Source organism: Zootoca vivipara, chromosome 8 (genome assembly GCF_963506605.1).
Source record: "Zootoca vivipara chromosome 8, rZooViv1.1, whole genome shotgun sequence".
In the NCBI taxonomy this organism is placed as follows: domain Eukaryota; kingdom Metazoa; phylum Chordata; class Lepidosauria; order Squamata; family Lacertidae; genus Zootoca; species Zootoca vivipara.
The window spans coordinates 48,323,902-48,339,861 of record NC_083283.1 but is presented as its reverse complement, the minus strand read 5'-3'; the positions used below and the strand labels follow the sequence as shown (position 1 = coordinate 48,339,861).

Here is a 15,960-nt window from a genome sequence, read left to right as displayed (position 1 = left end):
TTGCTGCCATCTGCAGGAGGAAGGGGAGACAGCGATTAAACTGCAGTTGCAGTTATTTGCCAAGTTTTCTATATAGTCCATGAACCAGGACTGAAATTCTTACCATACATGATGCAGGGGGGAAACTAGGCTTTATTTTACCCAGTTTGACACCCCCTGCCCACACATTTGCGTACACATACACACAGCCTGGAGCTTCAATGGCGCCCCTCTGGAGGCTTCACCTGGGGCAAAAAACCTGGCCAGTCCCGCCGCACAGCTGTGCTACCCAAGAGATCGAATATAGGTGATAGAGCTGCAGCAATCATGTGGTTTTGTGTGCAACAACAACTTACATAAATCTAACCCATGGTATCCAATGTATGCACATATGATAAAGAAATTGTGTGTTTATGTACCCAAACTAAGCTTCTGGCAACCTCAAAACATACACCCTTACCTCAAGGAAGAGCATCTTCTATGAAACACTATAGCATCACATCTGGTCCAATGCTTCATTTGGGTGCCACAAATGGCTAGTAATATTCAATGTACATGGAAATGAATAAGGAACTGGGAGTGTGTACCCCAAATTAAGCTTTGGGCCACCTGAAATCATACACCCATATACCATATACTGGATGGTCTGCCAACACCCAAAGCCATGCTTTACCTACAAGTGTGCAATTGCACCAAGTCATCTGAACTGCCCAGACATGTTTGCTTGGCAAACAGGCTCACATGCTCAAACATGTTCGAACTCCAAACAGTATTGAAACTGGGTATTAAGTTCAGAGAATGGTGGACATATAGCTGAGAAAGAATTGGATGGTTATTCTAATGATTAATTTTCAGATGAGCACAGCAGATCAGATTGTGCAGGACAAGAAAAGTGAAACAAAATAAAGCGTGAAATGTAGGCTTCTGAAATTGCTATAATTGCTGTTAATATGTGCTGATAGGAGATACTGATTGGGATGCTAACAACAAGTACTGTATATTAAAGCATCCACAGATCATTTTATTGGTGTCTAATTCATGTTTGATGAGCAGGACAATGTTGAACAGTATACGCCCACATTTTGAAGAGATCAAGAGTTCAGGCAGTAACTGGGAATTCCTTACTTTTTATTACACTTAGTAAGGATTAAAGGCATGTTTTATCCTGTCTAGAGATAAGTGTTGTTTTTTTTTTAATGTAGTCAACGCTGCACACCTGGTCACCTTTTGACAAAAATTCACAATTACCAGGGTGGCCTGGCTATTCCAGCAATTGAATCCCATCATTTTCCTTATAAAAAATGTCCAATATTTTGGTGTGAGTTTGCTGCACAAGAGCTGCAAATTAATTTAAAGTAGGTAATCTGAATTTGCTAGCATTCGATTGTTAATTATGTTGCTTTGAATGCATACTTCACTTTCTTCAGTAATGTTCTATTCTGGATTGTTTTATTTGACGTTTTAATGTACGTTGTAAACCGCTGCAATATTTTTAATTAAAAATATAAAGCAGTATAAAAATGAAATTAATAATAATAAAGTATTTTTTAGGATTTCTCATACAGAAATTATGACAAAACAAAATGAAGGGTGCTATTGTTAAAATTGTGATTACACACAAAGCAGTATTATTGCTGTAAGTCTGCTACCTATTTTCCAACTTTTGATTTACAGACTTTTCCAAAAACTATGTTCAGCATCATTTAGCACATATGGTAAGAATTCACCGCCTGTGGCAGTATGGTTCTAAGAACCAGAAGAAAAAGAGCAAAACACACTAAAAGTGTGAGGTTTCTCTCTATAGCACCTTGCCTATGCTACTGCAATCATTCTTGCCACTTTGGGCTTAGTGCTCCAATGCTATTCTGGTGCTTGGGGAAAAACAACAGCATGGGTGCTTCAATATGCTCCTCCTGTGTAAGACAGGGATGACCAACTTTTGAATCCTTGCAGGCCACTCTTTCCCAGACAGTGTTCTGGGGCTCAGAACTAGACAACTCATGATGACTACATGATGATACAAAATTTTGCATCACTTAGCAACAAGGTGCTTCAATATGCTCCTCCTGCTGCCCTGTGTAAGACAGGGATGACCAACTTCTGAATCCTTGCAGGCCACTCTTTCCCAGACAGTGTTCTGGGGCTCAGAACTAGACAACTAGACAACCCATGATGACTACATGATGATACAAAATTTTGCATCACTTAGCAACAAGGGCTTTCATACAGATATAGGCACAAATATTATCTTAGTACAAAATCTTTTTTATCAGGCCAGGGTAAGGGGAAGAGAATGACTGAACAATGAATGCATTCCTTAAAATATCTCAAGAAGCACATTAAGAACATAAGAAGAGCCTGCTGGATCAGGCCAATGGCCCTTCTAGTCTAACATCTTGTTCTTACAGTGCCTAACCAGATATCTCTAGGAAGTCTGCAAGCAGAATCCAAGTGCAAGAACACTATTCTCCTCTGGTTACCAGAAACTGGTAATAAATACCCATGGCATCTAGTCTGGTTTACAGAAATTGGGAAAGAATTGCCTTTCAAAGTATCTAGTTTATTATATTATACACATCTTTTAAGTTTTCTAGGTGGGGAATCATGTTTTTCCCAGCACTGAAGGTACATTGCACATGAACTCAATGTGCTTGATCTAGCCCTCACAACCTCGAAGCAGGGGAACATGAGACAGAACCATGCTGTAGCAAACTGATAGCAAATTTATGATGGATTTAAGATCACTCAGTTCAGTTTTCTTCTTTAAAACCACATAAAATGGCAAGATACTAAGCACTATTGAAAATACACTTGTAAGAGTTAGGTTTACATAGAGGTGTCTGTTTGTATTACATATCCAATTCAAGGGTAATATTTAATTGTGGTGTTCAATTTGCACAACTGGCTTCCACTTGTGAAAACGGGACTTTCTCTCCCCTCCTTCCCCAACAATCTTTTATACTGGGGTGGGGAACACTCAGGAGCAGATTGGTGACTGCAGGGGGAAGGGTCAAAGAGGAATCCCACTGCATACCCCCAAGACTCCTGTAGTATAACCACTTTCAGGAATTTATGGGAGACCAGAGTTCCTCATAAATTTGATACATTTGTCATGTATACCGTAGTTGAGATCTGTACCCTGTCAGTCCTACAAGTTATACACCATAGCTATATCCATGAAGTGGATTCCCAGTACACCAGCTGATAGAAAGTTTTCCAAATCTACAGTGAAACTTTTAATCAGTTAAAGTTCTTTCTAATCAACTAAATGATATGCCTGATTAACTATGCAACACATTTTGATCAATGTTAAATATATATAAAAACTGCAGATGGCAGCCACCATTTTAGCAGAGACATATTCCCTTTACTTTCAAAAGGCTTTTCTTATAAGCTGGTGCATTTAGCAATATATAGGCACACTATCTAAAAGAAACAAATTATACTATTCCCTTGAAAATGATTTTTTGCATGTAAGTTTATGTGTATTAATTGATTAACACATTTGATGATTAGCTAAAGTTTCTTAAACAAGGTGAAAGCTCTAATTTAAATAATTTAGGATGCAGCAGTTTGTAGCTTCATCTCTAATACTAGTTACAGTATATCTTTAATTAAATCAACCAGTGGCATTTATACTTTTAAATTTTAATATACTAAAGAGTACAATGTGAAAAGTTAAGAATTTTATCTTCTAAGGCAACTTACAAACAAAATTAAACATTACAAACAGAATAAAACAATTAACAGTTTTTAAAAATTACATCTAAAATTAAATTGAAAACCGATAGCAACAGCAATAAAACCAGAAGACTTAAATTAAATACTGCTTAAAGTTTGGTAATAGAAACATTTTCAACTGGTGTCCAGAAGATAATAGAATAAACACTAGATGTATGTCTAATCAGGACTCCATAACAAACATAAGAGGAGCTTGCTGGATAAGGTCCATGGCCCATCTCTAGTCCGGCATCATGTTCTCACAGTGGTTAATCAGATGCCTGAGGGAAACCTGAAAGCAGTTACCAAGCACAAGAGGACCCTCCCCTCCTGGTAAGTGATGTTCAGTCAGTGGACTAGGGGGTCTAGGCAAATCCCTTAAATGTTCTCCTGGTGTCTCCTTCCCAAAGCCCAGGAAGCTTCTGCCTGGCTTAGGGAAGGAGGAACAATGCTCCAATGGGTCCAAGAACCCTCCCACAACTTTGGGCTTTGGGAAGGAGGCAGGAGGACTCCAGCATCCTGCCTAAGGCCTGGCCTCCTTCCCAAAGTACAAGAGACTTCTGCCCAGCCTAGAGAGAGAAGTGCAATGCTCACGTGTGAAATGTTTGGACGTCTTGATGTCATATGCACGACATCAACCTCGCAAGCTGGCACCTCTGGCACTAACTGTTCCCCTATGAAAAATTTCACCATACTCCACTGCCCCTGGGATTGCCAGCAAACCGATGAACAGAGAAGCACAGGACCTCCAGAGCAGGACGTCAGATGATCATATCCATGCATGAGCAGATTTATACAACAGAGAGCAACTTTTATTCCTTCAGATACCCTTGCATATGTTGGTAAAAGCTTTATGGGTCAAAAATAACATTATGAACATCCAGAAACATGAAACGAATTTGAAAGTGAAGGTTTATCAATTTTGTTATGACTAATGGGCAACCATGGCAAGCTTCTGGTTGTCCATTAAAGGCCACAAATAGTGTAATCAAACAAAGTGGTTATCAATCATACCACAGACTGCATTTGAGCAACAATGGCATTTCCAAGCTTCATTCTTCTGTGTGTGTGATTGGCACATAAGTACCTGTACACTCTCATTTTTAAGTCATTATATTAATTACTATTCTGCTGCTTGCTGTCCACACCAGTGGACAGAGCTTGATGAAGTACATCCAGTTAGTAGTGCTTCTTTGCTCCTTCCCCTAATCATTCCTCCCAAGCCCTCCTGTTACCTTTTCCTATGCATAAGAGCAAACATTACTTGCTTTACTCGTCATGTTTCACACTGGAGAAAAAGGAGGCTTGGGAAACAACCAATAAAACAATACAGTCATACCTCATGTTGCGTCCGCTGCGGGTTGCATTTTCCCCGGTTACAAACGCAGCAGACCCGGAAGTGTTTACTTCCAGGTATCGCCGCACACACATGCACAGAAGCGCTCTATCACACTTGCTCAAAAGCGCCGCTCAGGCTGTGGACTTTCTGAGGTGTGAACAGCACCCCAGATGGATCAGGTCCGCAACCCGAGGTACCACTGTACAAAAATGTTTTAAAAAAACTCTAATACCCTCATACTTAATAATTTCATGGTTGCCAGAAACAATCTGTCAACCACCAAATGCCTGAGTAAACAGAAATGTCCTTAAATTCCACCTAAACATTAATAATAAGGGGAAAGATACACTTAATCAGGAAGAACAGTCTGTAAATGGGAGCCCATTAACCGAAAGACCCTGTCATAGATCAACACCAGCCAGGGAGCATCCAACAGCTATACTATCAACAAATCCTCCCCTTCCAACTGTATAGCCTGAGATAGTTGATGTCCTTATGGTGAATCAGTAACGTGAATTTTGAGTTGCAATCTTACACATACTTCCTTGGGAGTAGTCCCTATTGAACAAAGTGCTCCTTTTTTAAAAGTTAACATGCTTAAAGATTGAACTGTACAACATACAGCTAACTGGTCAGCTAATAGCCTGAGAGTTCACATTAGTATGAAACACTGATGAGGAAAGGTGCAGATTTTTAAAAATTGTAAGTCAGCATTCATATTTTCTTTATATTCATTCTTGCCTTCCTAAATGGGAACTATTCAGTTGGGAGCCACCCAGAGTGGCTGGCGAAACCCAGCCAGACAGGTGGGGTATAAATAATTATATTATTATTAACCATTATTTGATTGACATTTTTATTTTACCCTAAACATGGTCACAAAATTATATAGTTGTGCTTGTGCTACTTGGGTTTAAAACAAATGCTTTAAAAATTGGTTCATGCATTTTAGATCATAAAATGTTTTTAAAACATGATTTTAAATTATTTGGAAATAAAAAAGCTTGATTTTATTATAACAGTTGTTTCTGTATACTATTAATTTAGGATTTTAGTTATATTTAATAATATTTTTGGCAGATGCATATCAATACTGCCACACTGAAAAATGCCAGAATGTTTTACAACAGATTGTTCATGCAGCAAATATGGGTGGTAACATAAGTGTTGTCTCTCTGAATACTAAACAAGGGAAAACAGTTTAGTGCAAAATTACCTGATTTTGGTCGCTGTTTATTAAACACTTGCAAAAGCTTAGAGTCACATAGTTCCCACCACCAATCCCAAAATCAGGCCAAATGCTTCATACAGGTGATTCTCAGTAAGTTTTTCATTATGCATTAAATTGTTTCGCACTTTCCCCCTCACCCCACTGAAGTTAGGGCAATCTTTACAGCATTAATAAGCTTACTCTGGAACAGAGTACCAAATTTTTATACTACAGTACCTTCATAATCTGCATCTGTGACCATTATCCAGACTGTAAAAGCATTCACACTGTAGTGCCTTTACATTTTAACCTGTGCTGGAACAGTTTTAATTGCTACTCTTTATGCTGCTGTTTATTTACTATTGGTTTTTTTTAAATTGAAAGATTTTCCATTCATTGTCTCTGTTTTAAGTCTTAGCAACATGCTAATTCAAAACAAAATAGAAAATACTTATAATTTTAAATATTTTTCTCATTTTATAGGATGAAATGGTACTTTGCTTATTTAATAACTGCCTTCGCTCATTATACATGTAGAGCTGAAGTACAGTATATTATGAACAAAGAAATGGGACTTATACTGACACAGTGACTGTCATCCTATATCCTACTTGTGGATAATTCTCTACCTCCAGGAGCTGAATTCCAGTGCCTATGTCAACTTGTCAGACCCTGGCAAGTTGACAATTTTTGACTTAGAAAAAGATATGCTTCTTTACTTACACATGAATGCAACCTTTAACCTGACAGATTACCATCCGGTCACCCTGATGATTTGGGGGGCATGATATCATTAGTACACTCATAACACCTTGCCTCTCTTTCTCCATACAATCTGAAAACAGCTACCAGATTTTTAGAAGACATCTGAAGGCAGCCCTGTTTAGGGAGACGTTTGATGTTTGATAGATTATTTTATTTTATTTTTCTGTTGGAAGCCGCCCAGAGTGGCTGGGGAAACCCAGCCAGATGGGCGGGGTATAAATAATAATAATAATAATAATAATAATATATTATTATTATTATTATTATTATTATTATTATTATTATAATATCAGGAGAGGACATGTGGTCCAGTGCCTGGACACAGTGGTGGGATGAAGAAAAATGAGATGAACATGAATCCTAGCAAGATGAAGGCACCATGGATGAATTGTTCCTGTGTCTATGAAATTGGTAAATTGCTAGATGGATCTCTAAACAGTGTACAAAAAAATGAAACAACTACAGATAACTTTAACAAAATATTACAGAAATACAGTTACATATAAAAAGTTACATTAATACAAATATATTTATTTTCCTTCTGGCACAAACTCTCAGCTCACCCACAAGTGTCTCACAGTGAGACAAGATCCTGGAAACAGTGGTTATCCCTCTAGACATCATCTCTAGACTTGCATTTTAAGGGCAGGCCCAAGGTGGATTGTACTTCCTGAAGCTGCCCACAGCTGCGTCCCATTCAACTGCACTCTCCACACCCAGGTGCAGCAGGTTTGCTGAGTTTCCCAAATAGGAAAAGGGCCCCCTTCCACTCACAGCTCTTTCTTCACCCGCTGTCCTCTCCTACTCCAGCTGCTTGTGGCTAGTACAACAGCTACATCAATTTCTGAGCAGGGAGAACCTGACCATGGTAGTTCAGGCACTAGCAACTTCAAGGTTGGATTACTGTAACACACTCTACATGAAGTTCCCTTGTGCATGATTTGGAAACTGCAATTAGTGTTCAGAATGCTGCAGCAAGGTTGCTGACGGGAATGAGGCCTTGACAACTTATAACAGCTCTAGTGTGCAATCTGATTTGTCACCTGGTCAAATTCAAAGTGTTACTGTTAGTATTAAAGCTGTTAACAGCTTGAGACCAGTTTACTTGTGAAATATATCCACTCAACCACTTTGATCTGTGGAACTGACACCGTTACAGGTACCACATAACACTCATTCTACACTTGTAAGAAATCAGTATTTTAGGGTGGCGGAATATACATTCTGGAACTCTCTGTTTACTTGTACTTCTTTTTGGCGCTTGCTTAGTTTAGGCAAACCTATCCAGACAAGTATCCCGTGTGCTGCTCTGATTTGCCAGAAGCGGCTTAGTCATGCTGTCTGCTGTCTGCGGACAAACGCCGGCTCCCTCGGCCTATAGAGCGAGATGAGCGCCGCAACCCCAGAGTCGTCTGCGACTGGACCTAACGGTCAGGGGTACCTTCATCCAGACATGTAGAAAGCTGATATGTGTTTTAATAGTTTTGTTCACTGTTGATTTCAATTATTTTTAATGTTTCTAAATAACTGTTTTAAAACTGCCATTTGTTGATAGTTTTGTTTATTTTTGTAAACCACACAAAGGTTTAGCAATAAAATAAACTCCATTTTTTAAAAGAATCATATATTCAGATTAAAATTACAGGAAGCAAATGGGTGGGTGGTTTCAGTGTCTGGGAGAATGGTCATCTGCCTGCTCTGGATGGGGTGACTCTCTGTCTGGAAAAATGGGTGCATGGTCTGGGAGTTCTCCTAGATCCATCTTTGTCACTCAAGGCTCAGGTAACATTGGCTATAATGAGTGCCGTTTACCAGCTGCAGCTGGTACAGCAACTATGCCCATTATTGGACAAGGATAGCCTGGCTGTAGTGATTCATGCATTGGAAAGCTTAAGACTAGACTATTGCAACGTGTTCAATGTGGGGCTAGACTTGCGCCTGGTATGGAAGCATTTATTTGCGAGGCAATAAAATAAAATTTGATAAAGATGTTTTACAGATGGTATCTAACACCAACCAAAATATGTAAAATGTATGCATAATTTGTTTTTATGTACACCACTTAGAGATATTAATGATTAAGCAGTATATAAATGTCTTAAATAAATAAATATATTTAGCAGTATCATTTTTAAAAATATTTTTTTGTCCATCCTGAAAAAGTGAACAATCTTGCTTAATATCCATGTAGGCATAGAGAGAGAACCACACAGGGATCTAAATATTTTCTTTACACAGTGCACATGAATTAATTGCTTAATCAGAAGTTCCAGATTATACCCCTAGAATGTCAGAGGTCTGATTATCATAGCAATGAGTTACAGGCATGGAGAAAGTATCTAAATTTCCAAAGGGGGTATTTTATTTAAATGAGAGATTGAGTAAGACTTTTTCTTGGTGATTTATATCACACTGGGGATGAGGTAATTACTAGGAAGCTGGTGTAGCTTTACAGAATTCCAAGATAATGGAATTTCTAGATCCAGATATAGAAGTTCATTCCAAAAACTGGTCCAGTCTTGTGACTGATCCAGAAAAAGTGGGCGTGCAATCATTTCCATCTCTCTCTCTCTCTCTCTCTCACACACACACACACACTCCTTTAACTGAATATAAAAATACACAAATAATATTTATATGTTACGACTATTTAAGATAATGATTTTTTAAATGGCCAAGTTATTTTTTTTAAAAATACAAAAAAGTTTTTCTCACAGTATAATTCTCCTCAGACTTATTTTTTTATTTGCTTACTTTAAGAATTTATAAACCACTTCCCAACAAATGTTTCTTAAGCACTCTACAATAAAGGTATAAAAAAGAACATATAGTACACACAGCAATGTAAAAACAAATCTTAAAAACATCAAATTCCACAAATTCAGTTTCCATTATAAAATGGCTGAGTCACACTTTGGGGGGAATGCCCTATTTAAAAAAGACATTTTCAGCAGCTGGCTAAAAGCAAGAATGTGAAACACTTGTCTAATTTTAATTGGAAGCCAATTCTAGAACTTAAATTTCTACTTTTTACATGCTAGCTTCTATAGGTTTCATCAATCATCCAGAATATGAAATTCTCAAAAGGTTCAAAGAAAAAAGTCAGTAAGTGAACAAGGCTTCAGATGAGCAATAGATACAGTGCATCCATAAACAAAGGAAATTAAATGACTGGACATATTACATGTGTAGGTCTTTGTTTTTAGGAAGAACTTCAGAATATTAATGCCACATTATATGGTGTCAGGGAGCCATAATTTTGAACTGTATTCAACTTTGGTCACTCATTGGGGTAAGGCTTATTTGAACAGGTTCAAAGAAGAGCAACAGCACAGCACATCACAGGACAGGCAACCAACCATGTTAGGAAAGGTTAAGAGAGCTGGGTCAGATAGAAACAAGGTGTCTTGAGAAGGAATCTGAATATTTTCTATAGCTAGATTCAATAAGGCTAATAAAACACGAGGGGAAATTTAAGTCAATTCTAATTATGGATGCAACTAACGGTTAATGTTTTCAATGAGTTCAGAATGGTGACCAGAAAGTAATGGTCTGTATATTTTTGAATAGACTTTGAGCCAAGACTTTATATCTGGGCAGTTCTGCCTCCTTTATGATCACCAGAGGTTACCATAATTGGTGGTTCGAAGTGACATAGATCTACACACAAGGAACCCCCCTTCTCCATCCCCCAGAGAAGTGAGTGTATTCTGCTTCATGCTCAGGAACTACCTGCTTGCTGCATTTGACTACAGAAAAAATATTGCCCAAGCTTGGAAAGCTAGGAAACATGGGAGGTTACCGATGGTAGCTCTCCCCTTGTAGCATTTGCCCTGGTTCACTTGCATGAGGCCTATGCTTAAAATAAAATAAAATACTAAATTGCCATTTAAATTATGAAACATTAGCTGCACACACCTACACCTATTTTCTGCATGTGGCATCCAGTAATAATTGAATGTGTGGTATGCGGACAGGAAGAAGCTGGACCAGACACTCATCTCTAGTACTGAGTACTGTACCTACTAGGGTAAGGGATTGTCCAAGGCCACACAGCACCCAAGTCAAACTCTTCAAGCTCTCAATACAATACACATACTAATTCTACTGTGGCTTTTATGCTATTCACTTTCAAACACTGAAGCAGGAATAGCAGAGACAAAAGTTAACAAAGACACCGCACTAAAAATCTTCAGCACAGAAGGCTGTATCTTAGACTTAAAGCATAAAGTTCAATGATCCCAGCGAATTACACACGTGTTGCACTAGCCTAACCTTTTTTTTTTTAAAAAAAAAGGTCTGTCATCTGCTCTACGAATTTTAAACATGAGCCACCAGAATGATACTGGCAATAGCATTTCCTTTACGCTCCAGAAGCACCATTTTTTTAAAAAAGAAATTACTTACTGCACATTCGTTTTTGCTTTCTCTCCCCCAGCAGCCTGTCGAAACACACGCAAACGCTGGCGCGCGCTCACACACACACACACACACGCACACACACATACACGCTCACCACTGCCTCTTCCCTTTAGAAAGGGCTGACAATGCTGCAGACCAAAAGAACTCAGTCCTATCAGCATTATTATTATTATTACTGAACGCGATTATCCTGCCCTCACTCACAAAAATATAAGCCTCAGCGCGGGGCGGGGAATACGAGAGAAACACGTATCAGAGAAACAGCCCCACAAGGAGGGAGAAGCAGTGACAGCAGCGGCAGCCATGGCTCCAGCTGCAGCAACAACAGTGACAGGCTGGGATCGAGGGAGCCAAAGGGCTGCTTGATGGAAAGAGCCCCTTCTTCGGGCTGACAGTCCTCGTGCACAGTATCAGAAGCGGGTGAGGGGGGGGGGGCGGCGGCGAGGGAGGAAGAAACGACGACGCACCGAAGGAAGGTGTGTCCGGAGATCTCCTCAGAAAGGGCTCGTGCGTGTTCCATGTAGGCAAAGAGGTTGCAGTACCTCCATTACGAGGAAAGGCAGCGCAAGAAAAGGGGAGTGTTCTCTCTCTCTGCTTTTTAAATGCACACCCAAAGCAAGCAGGCAGCAGCAAAAAGAAGCCCACCTCACTTCTATACGAACCACGGCTCCCTCCCGCCTCACAGGGGAGGTTCAGGGGGGGGGCTACAGACTAGGGGGGCTGCCTTGGGCTCGTGTGCGCGCCTGCGCGCACACCCACCCACCCACACCCACTGAAAGGGGTACATATATATTCTATACACTCACCTCCGCCACAGAAAAGGCTGCATAAAGAGAGCCCCATTTGTAGAAAGGAGGGAGTTTTGACAGACACGCACGTACATATGACACAAGGAAAGGAAGAGGGGGGATTTCAGACCGCCGCCAAGCCATTTCTAGAGCAGCTGTTTTCTTCCTTAGTGTCTCCTTGCCACCCTCACCTGTAAAGGGGGTGACTTACAAGGGGGGTCTCCTAAAAAGGGGGTGTCACTCGCGTAACTGCCGTTGCTCCTTCCCTCCCCGTCTCCCCCCCCTGCGGAGTCTGCGGTGGAGATACTGGTGGTTTCCTCTCCTTACCTTCTCTCAGCGGAAGGGAGGCGGCTCTTTACAAGAAGCGCCGTCCTTTAAAGAAGATCCGAATTCCGCAGCCACCCCCTGCCGGTCAGCGGCGCCTGGAGTCTCAACCCCGCTCCGAAAGCCACGGCAAGAGTCAGGTTTTGACGACACCCCTTCTCTTCTCTCGCCCCCTCCCCTCAGCTCAGTCGCTCCCCTTTCCCTCGCCCCTCTCGCTCGCTACTCCCCCCTCCGCTTTTGAAGCCCGTCAGAATGTCGGTTTGTGACTTTCCACTCGGATTGGCTGAAGCGCCGATCACGTGACCTGCAGAAGGGCACCAGAAACTGGTAGGCACGCGCCGCCGCCGTGAGCGTTAAAGAGAGAGAGAGAGAGAGGGGAGGGAGGATTTAGAGGGCACGAGAGGAAGAGCCAACGTCATAATCACCCTCTGTCAGAATTCCTCGGCATTCCAGATAAAAATGCTACTTTCTCCTTAGTGTACCACACAGATGTAAGGGACAAAAAAAGGAATAACGGGCCTTGAGACGGTTAGGGGGCGGAGACTGAAAGTGAGTGCCTGGTGCGCATGCGCACCCGTCGTCTAGTTTTTCCTTCTCGGCTTGCGCTGCTGGAACTTTCTGGAAATACCAGCGGCGGTGGTCCGAAGAGGCAGGCTACGGGTAAGAGAAGGAACGCGCGGGCTAGGCTTCATCGCTTGAGCCGAATGCGAACGGAGGCATCTTCGCCCCGGAGCCACTCCTACAGGTCACTCCCTTCCCCAGGGAAGGGCTTTCCGGCGGCGGTGGCGCAGTGAGTTTTCATAAACACCGAACGCGCATGCGCGGCTGGTATGTGTTGCTCCGCCGCATCCTAATAAAAGCGCGGAGGTTGCAAGGGGGGGGGGCGCAGCGGGACGCAGGTCTTTGCCTCCCTGTGAGGACTAGAGTTTCACGGGGCTAACGCGTGGGGAACAAGGGCTTCTGCAGAGACAACCGAGCACCGGTTCACGTTGCACGAGGACTGAATTGGTCTCCTCACCACTGCAGATCGTGCAGCCGCTGTGACCTTTTTTGTGGTGTGTGGTCTTAGTAAGCGATATGACGAGGTAGCTTCGCGTTTGAAACGAAAACTGGTTGAGAGTGGATAGTTGGCACTAGCCGATTACCGTATAACAAGGTGGCGCGTACCTTAGTACTACCGGTAGTAGTACTATTCACGTCACTGGTTCTGACTAGGGAAAATAGCTGGGAACGTGAACTAGTGGTACAATTATACCCACTTGAGGCACAAACTTCATAAAATACTGGCTCAACTCTTTAAATATGATACATAGCGTTCTGGAGTAGTCCCCTTCAGGTCCTACATGCAGACAGATACCTAGAAACTCGTGTGACAAGAGCCTGATCTCGTCAAGATGTCTTCTCCACAGAACTACTGCCAAGCAGCTGGACAAATGAGTTTATTTCTTTAGAAAGTGGCTTTTCATAAGAGTTTGTTGCTCAAGGCTTGTTATAATGATGTAAGGTTATATCATTAATCTGCAAAAGCTGTCATGCATAGTACTAGACTTTGTGTTCTATGTAGTAGACTCACATTGGGGTTTGTTAGCTTTAGCTCACACCCTGATGGGAGTTAACAGATCTGGATAAATTCATGGGTGATGAAGCTATCAAGGACTAGGTCAGGCATCCCCAAACTGTGGCCCTCCAGGTGTTTTGGCCTACAACTCCCATGATCCCCAGCTAACAGGACCAGTGGTCGGGGAGGATGGGAATTGTAGTCCAAAACATCTGGAGGGCCGAAGTTTGGGGATGCCTGGACTAGGTACAATGGCTATGTCAGGCATCCCCAAACTTCGGCCCTCCAGATGTTTTGGACTACAATTCCCATCTTCCCTGACCACTGGTCCTGTTAGCTGGGGATCATGGGAGTTGTAGGCCAAAACACCTGGAGGGCCACAGTTTGGGGATGCCTGGGCTATGTACTACCCTGTTTTCCCGAAAATAAGACATACCAATAAAATAAGCCATAGCAGGATTTCTAAGCATTTGTGCGATATAAGCCATACCCCAAAAATAAGACATAGTGATAGGCGCAGTTCTGGAGGGCGCCAAGGAAGAGGTAAGGCTGGACGCATAATAAAAATAAGACATCCCCCGAAAATAAGCCATAGTGTGTCTTATTGAGGAAAAATAAATATAAGACAGTGTCTTATTTGCGGGGGGAAACAGTACCATCACTGTCAAAAGGCAGCATGCATTTTAGTAGGCATTTGCTGGGACTTGTGAGGAGCAAGCTGTAGCACTCAGGTTCTGCTTGTGGCAACAATATGTGAACAGAGAGTTGGGCTACATGGGGCTTTAGCCTGATGCAACGGTCTTATATTCTTATGATTTTAAAAAATAAATTTTGCAATATTTACAAAGCAGAGTGGGTCTGGTTAATTGACCATGAGAATTGGATTTAGCTTTTTGAGACTTTATGCTTTGGTTTAACATTCATATATTCAAGTTCATTTGAACCAGGCTAGGAGATTTGCCATAAGAAGTTTTATAAAACAAACTGGATACTGTGTATTGTTGTCAGGATACCAGAAGGCTACTATTTGCAAACATACAGATGTTGTCATAAGCACAGGCCCGGTTTCACAGACCTTTAATACTGCAATAAACCCATAAAAGGCACCAACAATAAGGAACATGTCCAGAAGCGTAAAATTCTGGGATCGACATTCTGCAGTTCATAGTAGGTGCAATTTACAATTTGCATCTGATTTGTGAAAATCAGAAATTAAAACATATTAAAGTTCTAAATTAAGAGTTTATTAAAGGTGATACTTTGTTGGAAAGGCAATTAACTGGTTATAGCTTTTCCATCCACGCATGCCAAATACCAGAGTTTTAAGTCCTGGACTCCCCCCCCCCCAATCAAGTTAGTGACAGCCACTGCTAAAACATGATTAAATACAGTTGCTGTAAGGAATAGAAACATCTGTCTAACCTCCCAAGACCAGCTTTTAGATGCTTTAAAAATAAATTTTGGGAGGATTGTGCAGAAGCAATCATGAATCTAAAGATAATCTCCTAACTTCTCTCTGTAGATTGCAATTCTAGTTCAAGAGTACACTGTGTATCTAGTAATTTAAGTAGGTTTAGTTGCTGCTTAACATACACATTTAAAGTTAAAACTTGCTGTTTGTTTTGTTTTTTCACTACATGTAGGGGCCATGCTAATCTTCTCTGTATCGTTCCAATTTTAGTATATGTGCTGCCGAAGCGAACATTCATGTAAGTGAACTTCATGAATGAAGTTTGGGGAGGAAAGGTGGAATGGTAATGTAGTCATTTCAAAATATTTTACTTTGAGGAGTGTACAGTAAAGTCTGCTTCAGACTATGCAGTATATTCCACTATCTTAGTTTTGGTATCGTACA

The 15,960-nt window shown here is 41.1% G+C and overlaps 1 protein-coding gene and 1 pseudogene across 4 annotated transcripts in view; both read right to left on the bottom strand.

Moving 5' to 3' along the window:
• ANKRD12 (ankyrin repeat domain 12) overlaps window positions 1-13,290 on the bottom strand; it is a 59,203-nt gene extending 45,913 nt beyond the window's left edge. For 2 of the 4 annotated variants that reach the window (XM_035124903.2, XM_035124905.2), the window contains exon 1: window positions 12,551-12,778. The gene's annotated coding sequence lies outside the window, so the exon portion shown is untranslated. The other 2 variants (XM_060277906.1, XM_035124904.2) reach the window with 2 other exon arrangements.
• Window positions 13,291-15,709: 2,419 nt separating this feature from the next.
• On the bottom strand, window positions 15,710-15,808 carry LOC118090575 (U6 spliceosomal RNA; annotated as a pseudogene).
• Window positions 15,809-15,960: the final 152 nt, after the last annotated feature.